We start from the raw sequence: 17,037 nt of genomic DNA on the forward strand, positions 1-17,037 counted from the left end.
AGAGTGGCGCACTGAGGAGAAATGTTTTCATTTCTCCACGTTTTTTCTCTTTCTTTGTGTGCTGCATTCTGCAGCACACATAGAAGTAAGAGCAAATCACCATTGAAGATTTTTCTTTTGGCCAGGAAGGTGTCCCTTCCTGCACAAAAACAATTTCCCCCTCAACGCAGTCATCCTTGTACCATGGTGCAAGAACGGCTGCGTTGGCGCTCAGCAGCTAATTTAGAGCTGGCGCAGGGGGAAGCACAGGGGTGCGCTGTATTCTACTAAATACGGCGTTTCCCTGCACTTTGAAAATGACTGAGCGTGGGGCTTGCAAATTTGGCACAGCGTCGCGCTCAGTCATTTTCTTGTAAATCTGGGACAAAATGTCTAAAGGATAGAGGCTTTTTATGTCATGTTCGATGATGACCATGCAAATGACTCTAGTCATACTGCAGAAGAGAGCACCATGTGGCGTTTCTTGCTTTGGGATGTAGTCTCCCACTCTCTGCCACCAACCCTCGGAGCAGGGTGGGAACCATAGCGCTTCTGTGCCCAGGTTCGTTGGTCTAGGGGTATGATTCTCGCTTCGGGTGCGAGAGGTCCCGGGTTCAGATCCCGGACAAGCCCATTTTAGCGGAAAACAATCAAATCCTGCTCAAAATACACAACCCCTCAACATTTCTCATTCCACTCGAAGCATTGTTGCGCAAAACATAATTTTTGCCTCAGGCGAAAAATGGATTACAATGCCTTGGCTTCCTTCCTGCTTGCTCTCAGTGCGCCCTGTGTGATGATTTCACAGGCTTGCATTCCTGGCATTTAGGCATCAGATATTTGTCTGTCTCTGCCCGCAGCTGTGACTTTTCAGGACGTCTGAGTGTATGCATGCTGGCTGACACCGCTGCAATTTTCACACTTACCCCTCGCATTCTGAGCAACTGCTGATCAAGTATAGAGGAAATCGGGCAAACATATGAGGGGAACTGTGCTCCTTTAGTCAAGCTAGCAAGCTTGTTTCTGTAGTGTAGTGGTAATCACATTTGCCTCACACGCAAAAGGTCCCCGGTTCGACACTGGGCAGCAGTAGCTTTTGTGTTTGCTCACTAAAACCTCAGTCTCTCTCAATGCACACTTAGACAGAAATGACCTTTAAAAACTTGTGACCTGTGTAAAATGTGCTTTACTATTGCAGGACGATAAAAAGTTATCTGCATCCCTCGGTGGTCGTGCATGTGCCTTGTTTCTTGTTCTGTTTTTTTTTTTTTCTTGGCCATGTTATATTGTGGGGCCTTTAAAGCTGTGACTTTGATAGGAACATTGCAAGCGGCAGCATCAACAAGTGCAGACTGAAGAGTCAGACCTGCACAATGTTTTGGCTGTCAGGATGGCCGAGTGGTCTAAGGTGCCAGACTCAAGAGAGCTTGATCTTCAGTGAAGTTGAGCCTTCTGGTCTCTTCATGGAGGCGTGGCTTCAAATCCCACTCCTAACAGGTTTGTTTTCTTCCCTTAAATCTTGCTCTGTTTGCACAGCCAGCTCCTCACACCACTATCTTTGGAAGCTGCTGTGGCATGTGAGGAGAAATCCACCAACCCATCGGCTGGGCCCTCAATCAAAATTCTGTGTATTACTGGAAGGGGCATCTCAGGCACACCTTCTGTTAGAGCTGCACTTTATGACAGTAACTACCATGCTGGTTTCTACTTAAGCAGTTGATTCTATCGTTTGAAGTGAGTCTCTCCTGCCACCTTTTGGGCAAAGAAGACACTGCCCCTGCAACAACACAGGCAGACAAGCTCAAACTGGGTTTCTTGGTTAGGTGGGCGGAGCATATTGGCAATGGTGCCTCCTCGTGACTTGCAATTTACATGAAGAAGACAGAGAGGCAGCTGGGAGTAGGCAGTACCCATGAACCCCTGAACACTGTCTTGCGACTTGCACACAATTCTGAAATGAGGCGGGGGAAAGGAGGTGATTTCCCCATCAAGGGCCATTCCGGGAAATCAGCCACCCCGCGTCTCCCAGGTGAGTGTTTCAGGCCTATGAGCCACTACTATAAATATCGCATGATCGAGCCTGATCGAGCAAGTGTGCTTGAATCCAAGAGGCATGCTTCTCTGGCTCAAGAGCTAGCAGGCCCTTCAGTGCTTCTGGTCTGGAAGTCTAAGGTGCAAGGGTCCAGGACTTGCAGAGGGTTACAACTACCAGAAAGGGTCTGCTTTTCACATCAGTGCCCTAGTTCACCTCACTGGCACAGGGCATCTTGACTACCTCTTTCCTTTTAGAGACAAACAAAAAATCCTTGACAGAAAACATCAATTGCTATGGCACGCTTAGAGAGAGAGCCTCCAAATGGCCCTGCTTTTCTGAAAGACGCTTCAGAAGATGTTTCAAATGCCTCTGCAGCAGCAGTCTAGTTGGTATAGGGGTATGTTTCTCGCTTCGGGTGAGAGAGGACCTTGGTTCAAATCCCAGACAAACCCTTACCTTTATAGGTTCAGTCTGTGTTTTAAACAGGAGTATTTCTGCTTTTCACTCTTGTAAGATATCATGTTGCAATGCAATACATGCTTTATACCTGCGTTGAGACGGTTCAGCATCATGAAGGTATGCGAGATTTCTTTGCAACTGCTTTTCTGTGCTGGAGCAGCAGTGCTCATAGGAACATTAAATGCACAGTGCTTCTCCATGGTAATTTCGGTTCCAGTTCTGAAATCACCTCTTGGAATGAAAGTGATGCCAGTTCCTTTCTTCCAAGGCAAAAGATCGTGTTCCGGAAGGCTCAGCTTTGAGCGTCATGAACATTGGCCCTCAGTCCTTGCATCCCAGTCCAATGCAGAGCCACATAAAGCAAGCAGGTGTGTCTGTTTCCATAGTGTGGTGGTTCCAGTACAATGCATAGCCACATGAAGCAAACCGGCAAGTGTGTCTGTTTGTGTAGTGTAGTGGTTATCATGCGCACCTCACATACAAAAGGTCCCTGGTTCGAAGCCAAGCAAAAACAGCAAGTCGCTGGGCTTTTTCCCAGTATTTGCATTTCCTGACTCAGCTGAGATAAAAGAGACTGTGTCTATCCCTCACCATCGTGAGGTACTACGCTCCTGGGGCATCTGTCACAGCTAACCAAGAGGAGTTGCGCCAGCTTACGTCAGTCAGTTGCTCACTGTTTGACCTTTGCATTGAAGCCTGAGCCTACCGCATTCAAGCCAGCCAAGGAAGGAAGGTATGAGAGCGAAAATAGCTTTCCTGACCTCACCAAGAACACACACCTTGAGCAAATAAGGTGCCAGAATTACAAGGCCCAATCGCCAACGGAGCATCACTTTTAGTGACGCCCCGGTGGCACTATGCACTCCGCGGTATTTACAAGATGGCGTTCAGCCACTTTTTGTGGCTTAACACCACCTTGTAAATACGGCACCTTAGCACGCAGCGCTTTCCCTGGAAGGGGCGTGCAATGGGTGTTGCTCTGAGTGTGCCACAGCAACACCATAGCATTTTGATGCTGCTCCAGATTTAGGAGTTGTCGTAAATTCTGCAGCACACATAGAAGTAAGAGCAAATCACCATTGAAGATTTTTCTTTTGGCCAGGAAGGTGTCCCTTCCTGCACAAAAACAATTTCCCCCTCAACGCAGTCATCCTTGTACCATGGTGCAAGAACAGCTGCGTTGGCGCTCAGCAGCTAATTTAGAGCTGGCGCAAGGGGAAGCACAGGGGTGCGCTGTATTCTACTAAATACGGCGCTTCCCTGCATTTTGAAAATGACGGAGCGTGGGGCTTGCAAATTTGGCACAGCGTCGCGCTCAGTCATTTTCTTGTAAATCTGGGACAAAATGTCTAAAGGATAGAGGCTTTTTATGTCATGTTCGATGACGACCATGCAAATGACTCTAGTCATACTGCAGAAGAGAGCACCATGTGGCGTTTCTTGCTTTGGGATGTAGTCTCCCACTCTCTGCCACCAACCCTCGGAGCAGGGTGGGAGCCGTAGCACTTCTGTGCCCAGGCTCGTTGGTCTAGGGGTATGATTCTCGCTTCGGGTGCGAGAGGTCCCGGGTTCAAATCCCGGACGAGCCCATTTTAGCGGAAAACAATCAAATCCTGCTCAAAATACACAACCCCTCAACATTTCTCATTCCACTCGAAGCATTGTTGCGCAAAACATATTTTTTGCCTCAGGCGAAAAATGGATTACAATGCCTTGGCTTCCTTCCTGCTTGCTCTCAGTGCGCCCTGTGTGATGATTTCACAGGCTTGCGTTCCTGGCATTTAGGCATCAGATATTTGTCTGTCTCTGCCCGCAGCTGTGACTTTTCAGGACGTCTGAGTGTATGCATGCTGGCTGACACCGCTGCAATTTTCACACTTACCCCTCGCATTCTGATCAACTGCTGATCAAGTATAGAGGAAATCGGGCAAACATATGAGGGGAACTGTGCTCCTTCAGTCAAGCCAGCAAGCTTGTTTCTGTAGTGTAGTGGTTATCACATTTGCCTCACACGCAAAAGGTCCTCGGTTCGACACTGGGCAGCAGTAGCTTTTGTGTTTGCTCACTAAAACCTCAGTCTCTCTCAATGCACACTTAGACAGAAATGACCTTTAAAAACTTGTGACCTGTGTAAAATGTGCTTTACTATTGCAGGACGATAAAAAGTTATCTGCATCCCTCGGTGGTCGTGCATGTGCCTTGTTTCTTGTTCTGTTTTTTTTTTTTTTTCTTGGCCATGTTATATTGTGGTGCCTTTAAAGCTGTGACTTTGATAGGAACATTGCAAGCGGCAGCATCAACAAGTACAGACTGAAGAGTCAGACCTGCACAATGTTTCGGCTGTCAGGATGGCCGAGTGGTCTAAGGTGCCAGACTCAAGAGAGCTTGATCTTCAGTGAAGCTGAGCCTTCTGGTCTCTTCATGGAGGCGTGGGTTCAAATCCCACTCCTAACAGGTGTGTTTTCTTACCTTAAATCTTGCTCTGCTTGCACAGCCAGCTCCTCACACCACTATCTTTGGAAGCTGCTGTGGCATGTGAGGAGAAATCCACTAACCCATCGGCTGGGCCCTCAATCAAAATTCTGTGTATTACTGGAAGGGGCATCTCAGGCACACCTTCTGTTAGAGCTGCACTTTATGACAGTAACTACCATGCTGGTTTCTACTTAAGCAGTTGATTCTATCGTTTGAAGTGAGTCTCTCCTGCCACCTTTTGGGCAAAGAAGACACTGCCCCTGCAACAACACAGGCAGACAAGCTCAAACTGGGTTTCTTGGTTAGGTGGGCGGAGCATATTGGCAATGGTGCCTCCTCGTGACTTGCAATTTACATGAAGAAGACAGAGAGGCAGCTGGGAGTAGGCAGTACCCATGAACCCCTGAACACTGTCTTGCGACTTGCACACAATTCTGAAATGAGGCGGGGGAAAGGAGGTGATTTCCCCATCAAGGGCCATTCCGGGAAATCAGCCACCCGCGTCTCCCAGGTGAGTGTTTCAGGCCTATGAGCCACTACTATAAATCTTGCCTGATCGAGCCTGATCGAGCGCTGAGCGAGCAAGTGTGCTTGAATCCAAGAGGCATGCTTCTTTGGCTCAAGAGCTAGCAGGCCCTTCAGTGCTTCTGGTCTGGAAGTATAAGGTGCAAGGGTCCAGGACTTGCAGAGGGTTACAACTACCAGAAAGGGTCTGCTTTTCACATCAGTGCCCTAGTTCAGCTCACTGGCACAGGGCATTTTGACTACCTCTTTCCTTGCTAGAGACAAACAAAAAATCCTTGACAGAAAACATCAATTGCTATGGCACGCTTAGAGAGAGAGCCTCCGAATGGCCCTGCTTTTCTGAAAGACGCTTCAGAAGATGTTTCAAATGCCTCTGCAGCAGCAGTCTAGTTGGTATAGGGGTATGATTCTCGCTTCGGGTGTGAGAGGACCTTGGTTCAAATCCCAGACAAACCCTTACCTTTATAGGTTCAGTCTGTGTTTTAAACAGGAGTATTTCTGCTTTTCACTCTTGTAAGTTGTCATGTTGCAATGCAATACATGCTTTATACCTGCGTTGAGACGGTTCAGCATCATGAAGGTATGCGAGATTTCTTTGCAACTGCTTTTCTGTGCTGGAGCAGCAGTGCTCATAGGAACATTAAATGCACAGTGCTTCTCCATGGTAATTTAGGGTCCAGTTCTGAAATCACCTCTTGGAATGAAAGTGATGCCAGTTCCTTTCTTCCAAGGCAAGAGATCGTGTTCCGGAAGGCTCAGCTTTGAGCGTCATGAACATTGGCCCTTAGTCCTTGCATCCCAGTCCAATGCAGAGCCACATAAAGCAAGCAGGTGTGTCTGTTTCCATAGTGTGGTGGTTCCAGTACAATGCATAGCCACATGAAGCAAGCCGGCAAGTGTGTCTGTTTGTGTAGTGTAGTGGTTATCATGCGCACCTCACATGCGAAAGGTCCCTGGTTCAAAGCCAAGCAAAAACAGCAAGTCGCTGGGCTTTTTCCCAGTATTTGCATTTCCTGACTCAGCTGACAGGCAAGCTGAGATAAAAGAGACTGTGTCTATCCCTCACCATCGTGAGGTACTACGCTCCTGGGGCATCTGTCACAGCTCACCAAGAGGAGTTGCGCCAGTTTATGTCAGTCAGTTGCTCACTGTTTGACCTTTGCATTGAAGCCTGAGCCTACCGCATTCAAGCCAGCCAAGGAAGGAAGGTATGAGAGCGAAAAAAGCTTTCCTGCCCTCACCAAGAACACACACCTTGAGCAAATAAGGTGCCAGACTTACAAGGCCCAATCGCCAACGGAGCATCACTTTTAGTGACGGCCCGGTGGCACTATGCACTGCGCGGTATTTACAAGATGGCGTTTAGCCACTTTTTGTGGCTTAACACCACCTTGTAAATACGGCACCTTAGCACGCAGCGCTTTCCCTGGAAGGGGCGTGCAATGCGTGTTGCTGTGAGTGTGCCACAGCAACACCATAGCATTTTGATGCTGCTCCAGATTTAGGAGTTGTCGTAAATCTGCGTCAGCGCCAAAATCCAACGCCATCCCAGGGGTATCGTTAGAGTGGCGCACTGAGGAGAAATGTTTTCATTTCTCCTCGTTTTTTCTCTTTCTACGTGTGCTGCATTCTGCAGCACACATAGAAGTAAGAGCAAATCACCATTGAAGATTTTTCTTTTGGCCAGGAAGGTGTCCCTTCCTGCACAAAAACAATTTCCCCCTCAACGCAGTCATCCTTGTACCATGGTGCAAGAACGGCTGCGTTGGCGCTCAGCAGCTAATTTAGAGCTGGCGCAGGGGGAAGCACAGGGGTGCGCTGTATTCTACTAAATACGGTGCTTCCCTGCATTTTGAAAATGACGGAGCGTGGGGCTTGCAAATTTGGCACAGCGTCGCGCTCAGTCATTTTCTTGTAAATCTGGGACAAAATGTCTAAAGGATAGAGGCTTTTTATGTCATGTTCGATGACGACCATGCAAATGACTCTAGTCATACTGAAGAAGAGAGCACCATGTGGCGTTTCTTGCTTTGGGATGTAGTCTCCCACTCTCTGCCACCAACCCTCGGAGCAGGGTGGGAGCCATAGCGCTTGTGTGCCCAGGCTTGTTGGTCTAGGGGTATGATTCTCGCTTCGGGTGCGAGAGGTCCCGGGTTCAAATCCCCGACGAGCCCATTTTAGCGGAAAACAATCAAATCCTGCTCAAAATACACAACCCCTCAACATTTCTCATTCCACTCGAAGCATTGTTGCGCAAAACATATTTTTTGCCTCAGGCGAAAAATGGATTACAATGCCTTGGCTTCCTTCCTGCTTGCTCTCAGTGCGCCCTGTGTGATGATTTCACAGGCTTGCGTTCCTGGCATTTAGGCATCAGATATTTGTCTGTCTCTGCCCGCAGCTGTGACTTTTCAGGACGTCTGAGTGTATGCATGCTGGCTGACACCGCTGCAATTTTCACACTTACCCCTCGCATTCTGAGCAACCGCTGATCAAGTATAGAGGAAATCGGGCAAACATATGAGGGGAACAGTGCTCCTTCAGTCAAGCCAGCAAGCTTGTTTCTGTAGTGTAGTGGTTATCACATTTGCCTCACACGCAAAAGGTCCCCGGTTCGACACTGGGCAGCAGTGGCTTTTGTGTTTGCTCACTAAAACCTCAGTCTCTCTCAATGCACACTTAGACAGAAATGACCTTTAAAAACTTGTGACCTGTGTAAAATGTGCTTTACTATTGCAGGACGATAAAAAGTTATCTGCATCCCTCGGTGGTCGTGCATGTGCCTTGTTTCTTGTTCTGTTTTTTTTTTTTTTCTTGCCCATGTTATATTGTGGGGCCTTTAAAGCTGTGACTTTGATAGGAACATTGCAAGCGGCAGCATCAACAAGTGCAGACTGAAGAGTCAGACCTGCATAATGTTTTGGCTGTCTGGATGGCCGAGTGGTCTAAGGTGCCAGACTCAAGAGAGCTTGATCTTCAGTGAACCTGAGCCTTCTGGTCTCTTCATGGAGGCGTGGGTTCAAATCCCACTCCTAACAGGTGTGTTTTCTTCCCTTAAATCTTGCTCTGCTTGCAGAGCCAGCTCCTCACACCACTATCTTTGGAAGCTGCTGTGGCATGTGAGGAGAAATCCACCAACCCATCGGCTGGGCCCTCAATCAAAATTCTGTGTATTACTGGAAGGGGCATCTCAGGCAAACCTTCTGTTAGAGCTGCACTTTATGACAGTAACTACCATGCTGGTTTCTACTTAAGCAGTTGATTCTATCGTTTGAAGTGAGTCTCTCCTGCCACCTTTTGGGCAAAGAAGACACTGCCCCTGCAACAACACAGGCAGACAAGCTCAAACTGGGTTTCTTGGTTAGGTGGGCTAAGCATATTGGCAATGGTGCCTCCTCGTGACTTGCAATTTACATGAAGAAGACAGAGAGGCAGCTGGGAGTAGGCAGTACCCATGAACCCCTGAACACTGTCTTGCGACTTGCACACAATTCTGAAATGAGGCGGGGGAAAGGAGGTGATTTCCCCATCAAGGGCCATTCCGGGAAATCAGCCACCCCGCGTCTCCCAGGTGAGTGTTTCAGGCCTATGAGCCACTACTATAAATTGAGCCTGATCGAGCGCTGAGTGAGCAAGTGTGCTTGAATCCAAGAGGCATGCTTCTCTGGCTCAATAGCTAGCAGGCCCTTCAGTGCTTCTGGTCTGGAAGTCTAAGGTGCAAGGGTCCAGGACTTGCAGAGGGTTACAACTACCAAAAAGGGTCTGCTTTTCACATCAGTGCCCTAGTTCAGCTCACTGGCACAGGGCATCTTGACTACCTCTTTCCTTTGCTAGAGACAAACAAAAAATCCTTGACAGAAAACATCAATTGCTATGGCACGCTTAGAGAGAGAGCCTCCGAATGGCCCTGCTTTTCTGAAAGACGCTTCAGAAGATGTTTCAAATGCCTCTGCAGCAGCAGTCTAGTTGGTATAGGGGTATGATTCTCGCTTCAGGTGTGAGAGGACCTTGGTTCAAATCCCAGACAAACCCTTACCTTCATATGTTCAGTCTGTGTTTTAAACAGGAGTATTTCTGCTTTTCACTCTTGTAAGTTGTCATGTTGCAATGCAATACATGCTTTATACCTGCGTTGAGACGGTTCAGCATCATGAAGGTATGCGAGATTTCTTTGCAACTGCTTTTCTGTGCTGGAGCAGCAGTGCTCATAGGAACATTAAATGCACAGTGCTTCTCCATGGTAATTTCGGGTCCAGTTCTGAAATCACCTCTTGGAATGAAAGTGATGCCAGTTCCTTTCTTCCAAGGCAAGAGATCGTGTTCCGGAAGGCTCAGCTTTGAGCGTCATGAACATTGGCCCTCAGTCCTTGCATCCCAGTCCAATGCAGAGCCACATAAAGCAAGCAGGTGTGTCTGCTTCCATAGTGTGGTGGTTCCAGTACAATGCATAGCCACATGAAGCAAGCTGGCAAGTGTGTCTGTTTGTGTAGTGTAGTGGTTATCATGCGCACCTCACATGCGAAAGGTCCCTGGTTCGAAGCCAAGCAAAAACAGCAAGTCACTGGGCTTTTTCCCAGTATTTGCATTTCCTGACTCAGCTGACAGGCAAGCTGAGATAAAAGAGACTGTGTCTATCCCTCACCATCGTGAGGTACTCCGCTCCTGGGGCATCTGTCACACCTCACCAAGAGGAGTTGCGCCAGCTTACGTCAGTCATTTGCTCACTGTTTGACCTTTGCATTGAAGCCTGAGCCTACCGCATTCAAGCCAGCCAAGGAAGGAAGGTATGAGAGCGAAAAAAGCTTTCCTGCCCTCACCAAGAACACACACCTTGAGCAAATAAGGTGCCAGACTTACAAGGCCCAATCGCCAACGGAGCATCACTTTTAGTGACGCCCCGGTGGCACTATGCACTGCGCGGTATTTACAAGATGGCGTTCAGCCACTTTTTGTGGCTTAACACCACCTTGTAAATACGGCACGTTAGCACGCAGGGCTTTCCCTGGAAGGGGCGTGCAATGGGTGTTGCTGTGAGTGTGCCACAGCAACACCATAGCATTTTGATGCTGCTCCAGATTTAGGAGTTGTCGTAAATCTGCGTCAGCGCCAAAATCCAACGCCATCCCAGGGGTATCGTTAGAGTGGCGCACTGAGGAGAAATGTTTTCATTTCTCCTCGTTTTTTCTCTTTCTATGTGTGCTGCATTCTGCAGCACACATAGAAGTAAGAGCAAATCACCATTGAAGATTTTTCTTTTGGCCAGGAAGGTGTCCCTTCCTGCACAAAAACAATTTCCCCCTCAACGCAGTCATCCTTGTACCATGGTGCAAGAACGGCTGCGTTGGCGCTCAGCAGCTAATTTAGAGCTGGCGCAGGGGGAAGCACAGGGGTGCGCTGTATTCTACTAAATACGGCGCTTCCCTGCATTTTGAAAATGACGGAGCGTGGGGCTTGCAAATTTGGCACAGCGTCGCGCTCAGTCATTTTCTTGTAAATCTGGGACAAAATGTCTAAAGGATAGATGCTTTTTATGTCATGTTCGATGACGACCATGCAAATGACTCTAGTCATACTGCAGAAGAGAGCACCATGTGGCGTTTCTTGCTTTGGGATGTAGTCTCCCACTCTCTGCCACCAACCCTCGGAGCAGGGTGGGAGCCGTAGCGCTTCTGTGCCCAGGCTCGTTGGTCTAGGGGTATGATTCTCGCTTCGGGTGCGAGAGGTCCCGGGTTCAAATCCCGGACGAGCCCATTTTAGCAGAAAACAATCAAATCCTGCTCAAAATACACAACCCCTCAACATTTCTCATTCCACTCAAAGCATTGTTGCGCAAAACATATTTTTTGCCTCAGCCGAAAAATGGATTACAATGCCATGGCTTCCTTCCTGCTTGCTCTCAGTGCGCCCTGTGTGATGATTTCACAGGCTTGCGTTCCTGGCATTTAGGCATCAGATATTTGTCAGTCTCTGCCCGCAGCTGTGACTTTTCAGGACGTCTGAGTGTATGCATGCTGGCTGACACCGCTGCAATTTTCACACTTACCCCTCGCATTCTGAGCCACTGCTGATCAAGTATAGAGGAAATCGGGAAAACATATGAGTGGAACTGGGCTCCTTCAGTCAAGCCAGCAAGCTTGTTTCTGTAGTGTAGTGGTTATCACATTTGCTTCACACGCAAAAGGTCCCCGGTTCGACACTGGGCAGCAGTAGCTTTTGTGTTTGCTCACTAAAACCTCAGTTTCTCTCAATGCACACTTAGACAGAAATGACCTTTAAAAACTTGTGACCTGTGTAAAATGTGCTTTACTATTGCAGGACGATAAAAAGTTATCTGCATCACTCGTTGGTCGTGCATGAGCCTTGTTTCTTGTTCTGTTTTTTTTTTTTTTCTTGGCCATGTTATATTGTGGGGCCTTTAAAGCTGTGACTTTGATAGGAACATTGCAAGCGGCAGCATCAACAAGTGCAGACTGAAGAGTCAGACCTGCACAATGTTTTGGCTGTCAGGATGGCCGAGTGGTCTTAGGTGCCAGACTCAAGAGAGCTTGATCTTCAGTGAAGCTGAGCCTTCTGGTCTCTTCATGGAGGCGTGGGTTCAAATCCCACTCCTAACAGGTGTGTTTTCTTACCTTAAATCTTCCTCTGCTTGCACAGCCAGCTCCTCACACCACTATCTTTGGAAGCTGCTGTGGCATGTGAGGAGAAATCCACCAACCCATCGGCTGGGCCCTCAATCAAAATTCTGTGTATTACTGGAAGGGGCATCTCAGGCACACCTTCTGTTAGAGCTGCACTTTATGACAGTAACTACCATGCTGGTTTCTACTTAAGCAGTTGATTCTATCGTTTGAAGTGAGTCTCTCCTGCCACCTTTTGGGCAAAGAAGACACTGCCCCTGCAACAATACAGGCAGACAAGCTCAAACTGGGTTTCTTGGTTAGGTGGGCGGAGCATATTGGCAATGGTGCCTCCTCGTGACTTGCAATTTACATGAAGAAGACAGAGAGGCAGCTGGGAGTAGGCAGTACCCATGAACCCCTGAACACTGTCTTGCGACTTGCACACAATTCTGAAATGAGGCGGGTGAAAGGAGGTGATTTCCCCATCAAGGGCCATTCCGGGAAATCAGCCACCCTGCGTCTCCCATGTGAGTGTTTCAGGCCTATGAGCCACTACTATAAATCTCGCCTGATCGAGCGCTGAGCGAGCAAGTGTGCTTGAATCCAAGAGGCATGCTTCTCTGGCTCAAGAGCTAGTAGGCCCTTCAGTGCTTCTGGTCTGGAAGTCTAAGGTGCAAGGGTCCAGGACTTGCAGAGGGTTACAACTACCAGAAAGGGTCTGCTTTTCACATCAGTGCCCTAGTTCAGCTCACTGGCACAGGGCATCTTGACTACCTCTTTCCTTGCTAGAGACAAACAAAAAATCCTTGACAGAAAACATCAATTGCTATGGCACGCTTAGAGAGAGAGCCTCCGAATGGCCCCGCTTTTCTGAAAGACGCTTCAGAAGATGTTTCAAATGCCTCTGCAGCAGCAGTCTAGTTGGTATAGGGGTATGATTCTCGCTTCGGGTGTGAGAGGACCTTGGTTCAAATCCCAGACAAACCCTTACCTTTATAGGTTCAGTCTGTGTTTTAAACAGGAGTATTTCTGCTTTTCACTCTTGTAAGATGTCATGTTGCAATGCAATACATGCTTTATACCTGCGTTGAGACGGTTCAGCATCATGAAGGTAAGCGAGATTTCTTTGCAACTGCTTTTCTGTGCTGGAGCAGCAGTGCTCATAGGACCATTAAATGCACAGTGCTTCTCCATGGTAATTTCGGGTCCAGTTCTGAAATCACCTCTTGGAATGAAAGTGATGCCAGTTCCTTTCTTCCAAGGCAAGAGATCGTGTTCCGGAAGGCTCAGCTTTGAGCGTCATGAACATTAGCCCTCAGTCCTTGCATCCCAGTCCAATGCAGAGCCACATAAAGCAAGCAGGTGTGTCTGTTTCCATAGTGTGGTGGTTCCAGTACAATACATAGCCACATGAAGCAAACCGGCAAGTGTGTCTGTTTGTGTAGTGTAGTGGTTATCATGCGCACCTCACATGCAAAAGGTCCCTGGTTCGAAGCCAAGCAAATACAGCAAGTCGCTGGGCTTTTTCCCAGTATTTGCATTTCCTGACTCAGCTGACAGGCAAGCTGAGATAAAAGAGACTGTGTCTATCCCTCACCATCGTGAGGTACTACGCTCCTGGGGCATCTGTCACAGCTCACCAAGAGGAGTTGCGCCAGCTTACGTCAGTCAGTTGCTCACTGTTTGACCTTTGCATTGAAGCCTGAGCCTACCGCATTCAAGCCAGCCAAGGAAGGAAGGTATGAGAGCGAAAATAGCTTTCCTGCCCTCACCAAGAACACACACCTTGAGCAAATAAGGTGCCAGACTTACAAGGCCCAATCGCCAACGGAGCATCACTTTTAGTGACGCCCCGGTGGCACTATACACTGCGCGGTATTTACAAGATGGCGTTCAGCCACTTTTTGTGGCTTAACACCACCTTGTAAATACGGCACCTTAGCACGCAGCGCTTTCCCTGGAAGGGGCGTGCAATGGGTGTTGCTGTGAGTGTGCCACAGCAACACCATAGCATTTTGATGCTGCTCCAGATTTAGGAGTTGTCGTAAATCTGCGTCAGCGCCAAAATCCAACTCCATCCCAGGGGTATCGTTAGAGTGGCGCACTGAGGAGAAATGTTTTCATTTCTCCTCGTTTTTTCTCTTTCTATGTGTGCTGCATTCTGCAGCACACATAGAAGTAAGAGCAAATCACCATTGAAGATTTTTCTTTTGGCCAGGAAGGAGTCCCTTCCTGCACAAAAACAATTTCCCCCTCAACGCAGTCATCCTTGTACCATGGTGCCAGAACGGCTGCGTTGGCGCTCAGCAGCTAATTTAGAGCTGGCGCAGGGGGAAGCACAGGGGTGCGCTGTATTCTACTAAATACGGCGCTTCCCTGCATTTTGAAAATGACGGAGCGTGGGGCTTGCAAATTTGGCACAGCGTCGCGCTCAGTCATTTTCTTGTAAATCTGGGACAAAATGTCTAAAGGATAGAGGCTTTTTATGTCATGTTCGATGAAGACCATGCAAATGACTCTAGTCATACTGCAGAAGAGAGCACCATGTGGCGTTTCTTGCTTTGGGATGTAGTCTCCCACTCTCTGCCACCAACCCTCGGAGCAGGGTGGGAGCCGTAGCGCTTCTGTGCCCAGGCTCGTTGGTCTAGGGGTATGATTCTCGCTTCGGGTGCGAGAGGTCCCGGAATCAAATCCAGGATGAGCCCATTTTAGCGGAAAACAATCAAATCCTGCTCAAAATACACAACCCCTCAACATTTCTCATTCCACTCGAAGCATTGTTGCGCAAAACATATTTTTTGCCTCAGGCGAAAAATGGATTACAATGCCTTGCCTTCCTTCCTGCTTTCTCTCAGTGCGCCCTGTGTGATGATTTCACAGTCTTGCGTTCCTGGCATTTAGGCATCAGATATTTGTCTGTCTCTGCCCGCAGCTGTGACTTTTCAGGACGTCTGAGTGTATGCATGCTGGCTGACACCGCTGCAATTTTCACACTTACCCCTCGCATTCTGATCAACTGCTGATCAAGTATAGAGGAAATCGGGCAAACATATGAGGGGAACTGTGCTCCTTCAGTCAAGCCCGCAAGCTTGTTTCTGTAGTGTAGTGGTTATCACATTTGCCTCACACGCAAAAGGTCCCCGGTTCGACACTGGGCAGCAGTAGCTTTTGTGTTTGCTCACTAAAACCTCAGTCTCTCTCAATGCACACTTAGACAGAAATGACCTTTAAAAACTTGTGACCTGTGTAAAATGTGCTTTACTATTGCAGGATGATAAAAAGTTATCTGCATCCCTCGGTGGTCGTGCATGTGCCTTGTTTCTTGTTCTGTTTTTTTTTTTTTTTTTCTTGGCCATGTTATATTGTGGGGCCTTTAAAGCTGTGACTTTGATAGGAACATTGCAAGCGGCAGCATCAACAAGTGCAGACTGAAGAGTCAGACATGCACAATGTTTTGGCTGTCAGGATGGCCGAGTGGTCTAAGGTGCCGGACTCAAGAGAGCTTGATCTTCAGTGAAGCTGAGCCTTCTGGTCTCTTCATGGAGGCGTGGGTTCAAATCCCACTCCTAACAGGTGTGTTTTCTTACCTTAAATCTTGCTCTGCTTGCACAGCCAGCTCCTCACACCACTATCTTTGGAAGCTGCTGTGGCATGTGAGGAGAAATCCACCAACCCATCGGCTGGGCCCTCAATCAAAATTCTGTGTATTACTGGAAGGGGCATCTCAGGCACACCTTCTGTTAGAGCTGCACTTTATGACAGTAACTACCATGCTGGTTTCTACTTAAGCAGTTGATTCTATCGTTTGAAGTGAGTCTCTCCTGCCACCTTTTGGGCAAAGAAGACACAGCCCCTGCAACAACACAGGCAGACAAGCTCAAACTGGGTTTCTTGGTTAGGTGGGCGGAGCATATTGGCAATGGTGCCTCCTCGTGACTTGCAATTTACATGAAGAAGACATAGAGGCAGCTGGGAGTAGGCAGTGCCCATGAACCCCTGAACACTGTCTTGCGACTTGCACACAATTCTGAAATGAGGCGGGGGAAAGGAGGTGATTTCCCCATCAAGGGCCATTCCGGGAAATCAGCCACCACGCGTCTCCCATGTGAGTGTTTCAGGCCTATGAGCCACTACTATAAATCTCGCCTGATCGAGCGCTGAGCGAGCAAGTGTGCTTGAATCCAAGAGGCATGCTTCTCTGGCTCAAGAGCTAGCAGGCCCTTCAGTGCTTCTGGTCTGGAAGTCTAAGGTGCAAGGGTCCAGGACTTGCAGAGGGTTACAACTACCAGAAAAGGTCTGCTTTTCACATCAGTGCCCTAGTTCAGCTCACTAGCACAGGGCATCTTGACTACCTCTTTCCTTGCTAGAGACAAATAAAAAATCCTTGACAGAAAACATCAATTGCTATGGCACGCTTAGAGAGAGAGCCTCTGAATGGCCCTGCTTTTCTGAAAGACGCTTCAGAAGATGTTTAAGATGCCTCTGCAGCAGCAGTCTAGTTGGTATAGGGGTATGATTCTCGCTTCGGGTGTGAGAGGACCTTGGTTCAAATCCCAGACAAACCCTTACCTTTATAGGTTCAGTCTGTGTTTTAAACAGGAGTATTTCTGCTTTTCACTCTTGTAAGATGTCATGTTGCAATGCAATACATGCTTTATACCTGCGTTGAGACGGTTCAGCATCATGAAGGTATGCGAGATTTCTTTGCAACTGCTTTTCTGTGCTGGAGCAGCAGTGCTCATAGGAACATTAAATGCACAGTGCTTCTCCATGGTAATTTCGGGTCCAGTTCTGAAATCACCTCTTGGAATGAAAGTGATGCCAGTTCCTTTCTTCCAAGGCAAGAGATCGTGTTCCGGAAGGCTCAGCTTTGAGCGTCATGAACATTGGCCCTCAGTCCTTGCATCCCAGTCCAATGCAGAGCCACATAAAGCAAGCAGGTGT

General features: G+C 48.2%; 3 non-coding genes across 3 annotated transcripts; all 3 read left to right on the forward strand.

Moving 5' to 3' along the window:
* The first annotated feature begins 3,990 nt into the window (after nucleotides 1-3,990).
* On the forward strand, nucleotides 3,991-4,062 carry TRNAP-CGG (transfer RNA proline (anticodon CGG)). The gene has a single exon. It is a non-coding gene; the product is annotated as a tRNA-Pro (tRNA).
* A 3,513-nt stretch (nucleotides 4,063-7,575) lies between these two features.
* On the forward strand, nucleotides 7,576-7,647 carry TRNAP-CGG (transfer RNA proline (anticodon CGG)). The gene has a single exon. It is a non-coding gene; the product is annotated as a tRNA-Pro (tRNA).
* Nucleotides 7,648-11,151: 3,504 nt separating this feature from the next.
* TRNAP-CGG (transfer RNA proline (anticodon CGG)) lies at nucleotides 11,152-11,223 on the forward strand. Its single transcript has one exon. It is a non-coding gene; the product is annotated as a tRNA-Pro (tRNA).
* The last annotated feature ends 5,814 nt before the right edge of the window (nucleotides 11,224-17,037 follow it).

Source organism: Pleurodeles waltl, unplaced genomic scaffold (assembly GCF_031143425.1).
Source record: "Pleurodeles waltl isolate 20211129_DDA unplaced genomic scaffold, aPleWal1.hap1.20221129 scaffold_91, whole genome shotgun sequence".
Taxonomy (NCBI): Eukaryota; Metazoa; Chordata; class Amphibia; order Caudata; family Salamandridae; genus Pleurodeles; species Pleurodeles waltl.